The following is a 4,272-nucleotide window of genomic DNA, read 5'->3' on the forward strand; positions in this document are numbered from 1 at the left end:
TACTAATAAGCACAAATTACTCTAGACAAACATTATCTGTCTTTTTTTATTGCTGAAGTGTGTTGAAATGTCTTCTTCTGCATTCTACTGTACGGACGTAAATTTACTTTCCCTTCAGCCTGAGGCTTATTCATTTCACTTTTGGTGTGAAAAGGCTTTTATATTTGCCAAAAATATTACTTTTTTATTTTAAAATCAAACAAGCAAGCCCTGTCCAGATTTAAAAAGTAACGCAAATGTAACGTAACGCATTACTTTCCATAAAAAGTAACTAAGTAACGTAATTAGTTACTTTTTTATGGAGTAACGCAATATTGTAATGCATTACTTTTAAAAGTAACTTTCCCCAACACTGCCTACGAGTGCTGTTGAGAACAAACACACAAATGCATCGGACAAGATTGTGAACAAACAAAATCTGGAATCTCAAAATATCAGTGCACGTCTGGTTTTGTCTGAACAATGGAAAGAGATCAGCAAGAGGTGTAAATGAAGCGAGCAGATGTCTAAATAACAAGATTTAACAAACAAACAAAGAGAGCTACAGCAGCTGCGGTAACAAGATTAGAATAACTGCCTGCCTCATCAGAAAGACAGCCGCTCTAATCCTCTAATTACTTGTAGAGGAACATATGACACACACCTACACAAACCCAGGTAGATTTATGAGGAAACGTCAGGAAAGTGTGGGCATTTCCTTCGTCGTACAGTTGCCATTTCAAATACTGATTAAAAGACAAACAGGATACTATGTTGTTAATTGGAATTTGTTTCATCTTCATCAATGCAAGGACTCTCCCAGATGAAACAGCACAAAGAGAAATGAGTGCCGGCAGGACTAATATGCCTTATTTGTATTTGGTCTTTTCCAATCAAGCAAACATGTCCTCGTTTGAAATAGTTCTTGTTTGCATTCTTGTTGACCTTTTCCACATCTTTATGAGGAAAATTCACTATGCGTTTCCTCCTTGGGAAAATGTCCTGCTTTCTCCTCTCTCGTGTTGGTATTCAGAAGAAGAATGGCGCCTGTTTCTAATCACTGAGATTAACCCCTCTCAATCCATCCAAACAAAGGCTGGGAGATTTCTGAAGGGCCCGATTCCAGCGCGCCAACCAAGTGGGATGGGGAAAACAAAGGAGAATGTGATTTTTTTTGTCTGTGTTTTGGGAAGCGTGTAAAGCTGCATCTATATGCTGGCAGACTCACACTTCAAGCCTCAAACTGCAGAAAACACAAAGTGTTTGCTTTTTCGTGTACTGAACTGGAGGAAATGTGACTGCAGATAAACCGTTGAGTTTGTGGGGATGACTATCGGTGTGGACGACACTGACAGCAGCTTGGCTCTGGACTCAGATTGGGTCCGACTACCTTTCTGTCACTCCGATTTATCAATCAACACAAATGCATCACTCTGCAAACGACACCTGTATGTAATATAAAACTAATCGTGCTTTTTCTAGAGGCGTACAAGTACAAGACAAAATGAGATCAGTGGAGGAAAAGATGGACATTCATCTTTGTGACAGGGTCATCTAGAGTGTTTGAAGGAAATGAAGCCGGCTGACAAAGACATATTGGAACATCAGGTTCACCACTTTGATTTCTCTAATGACTTTCTCCCCATATTGCGCACTGTATGTTGTTATCATGTCTCTGACTGCATTACAGGAAACTTCCTGCCATGTTGAGCTACAAATCGGGTGTTTATTTTTACACCGTGTCATAGCGTTTGTCTTCCAAACTTACTGGAAAATCGGTCTTGATGTACACTGGATGTATATTGGAACACTGGTTTCTAACTGGTTATTAGACTATCAACAAAGTGGTTACTAGCTGCTCATACTAGTAGGTAGATGGATGTTTTAATGCCATTTCAGCAGCTAAGGCTATTCTCATGGCAACAGCAGCTAATTTTCTTTACCAATTACATTGTATTCTATTTATATAACTACAACAATAACATAAATACAACAACAAGATTAAAATAACATAAGGTGTATATGATCAAACTTTTTCTTGAAAGATCTTATTAAACTTTTTAAAGGTTTTTCCATGTTTTCACTGTTATACTGTAGGAGGCACTGTTACGCATCTTCTGAAAGAGTACTGAATCTCTGGATCAAAACAGTGAAGAAGCAGCAGAAACAAGTGATCGCATATGTAAGCATATCTACTTGTTTTTCTTTTTGTTTGTGTGTGTGTATATGTGTGTGTGTGTGTGTGTGTATATAGTAGTATATATATATATATATATATATATATACCTTGCTACGTGTACTGCGTTAGGCTAACCGAGACTTGTCATTTGCACTTATATATTGTTGCTCTTTTGTTAGTTTTGATTGCTTCTATTGTCCTCATTTGTAAGTCGCTTTGGATAAAAGCATCTGCTAAATGACTAAATATAAATGTAAATGTAAGCAGATGCATATGTAAAATAACACAATTACAACATAAATCAAAACTGCCTAATGTTACAGAAGTGGTTTAGGACTGTGCAGGCTCTGGGGCTGTTGATGGAAGGGATCTACTCCAACTATATTTTGATCATCAATCCAATACGGACAGAAACAGAACAAATCAAATTCAGTTAATTTATATAACTGTCTCGTGTTGAGCTTAGTTGTTGTGTGTACTAGTTTCCACTGGCGCTTCAGGTTGATCTGGAGATGCCGGTTGTGGTTTCATGGATGGATGAGGTAATTACACATCCTCCTCCATAATAAGATTGACAGTGACCTTAAACAGGCTGCGCAAGAGTGGAAGTGGGAATCGTAGAGGGAGAGAAGGAGGGAGACAAGGAAAAATGAAGGTTTAAAGGACGATGGACAGTTACAAAAGATGGATGGCAAGAGAGAGGAAAGATAGATGGTTTGGTAGATGCTTAAATGGAGGCAATAATGGAGAGGGTGTATGAATCCCACTGCTGCTACCAACATATAAAAATGTAAAAGACTATAAAGTCAAACACAAATGCAAGTGTGCAATATTTTAACAGAAAGTGATGTATTGTAAGTGACAAATGTATGCATTTAACATAATCATTTGGAGCAGGATTTTGAAAGAGTGAGATTCTACCATGGGCAGAACTTCTCAGTGCAACACAATCAAGAAAATAAAAGAAAACAACAAAATGTATAGTGGGTCACTCGTGGAGGTCAGGCTGTTTTGGACAAAAACTTTTCTTGTTCTCACATTGCCTTTGGTCCTAAACAAATTTCCAGCATCAAGGAATTTTTCTGCCCTCATTGAGAGCTAAATAATGCACAATGCAACACAATCACATGCAATATCTTTTTTATTTATTTATTTTCCTTTTTGTATTTATTCTTTTAGTAAGCAAGGATTTATTCATTTGATCAAAAGTGACAGTAAAGACATTTATAATGTAATAAAATAATACAATTTCAAATAAATGCTGAGCTTCTGAACTTTATCAAGGAATTTAAAAAAAAAGTATAATGGTTTCCACAAAAATCTGAAACACAACTGTTTTCAACATTGATAAAAAATTTTCCTCTTCAGGAACTCGAGCTGCGTCGGAAACGCTAGAGGAACGCCCTTCAGCGTGACGGGCTCTGAACCTCGTGTGTAATCAGACCAATAGATGGGCGAGACGTCACGGCGGGTGACGTAATGACCAGGAAGCTATAAAAGCACGTGCAGTGAGACCAGCGTCAGCTTTTGTCATTCAGCAAGCGCTCTGTGTGTGTGTGTCAGTCTGATATCTGTTTGTGAGTCTTATTTAGTGTTGTCTGTCACGAAATCTAAAGCAAGACAAAACCAGACACTAAGGCGAGGGCAGGCAGCGTTCAGGCTGTGTGTTCTTCCCTGCCCGCGTTACACACAGCTTGTTTGTTGTCTGCTTGAGAGCCAGCACGCAGAGTCAGCTCTCAAAAAAAAAGGGAGCTGACAGCCGTTTTGGTAACGTTTGTTACTGCCTTGCTTCGCTCTCGGGGCTCTCTTTGAGGAGAGAGCTTTCACTAGTGTTTCTCGCGGTGCCGGCCCTGCTTTCGCCGAGGCGGAGCGGCGGCTGTGCTCGTGGGCTTCGCGTATGGATCCGGTGGAGGGAATATAGACGGGCGTGTCCCTATCTATTTCCTTAACCACCAGATCCAGCGCCCACTCTCGGGGTTTCGGAAGCCTGCGGTACTTCCCCCCCGGGGAGAGGGCGCGACGCTCCGCCTGTCTTTCTCCGAGGAGATTGATACGGAGGGCGTCAGAGAGCTCGCCAGTTGCACAAACACCAGTTACACAAGCATATTATGCCT

This window comes from Sinocyclocheilus grahami, unplaced genomic scaffold, assembly GCF_001515645.1.
Source record: "Sinocyclocheilus grahami isolate Dianchi unplaced genomic scaffold, SAMN03320097.WGS_v1.1 scaffold14.1, whole genome shotgun sequence".
Lineage (NCBI taxonomy): Eukaryota > Metazoa > Chordata > Actinopteri > Cypriniformes > Cyprinidae > Sinocyclocheilus > Sinocyclocheilus grahami.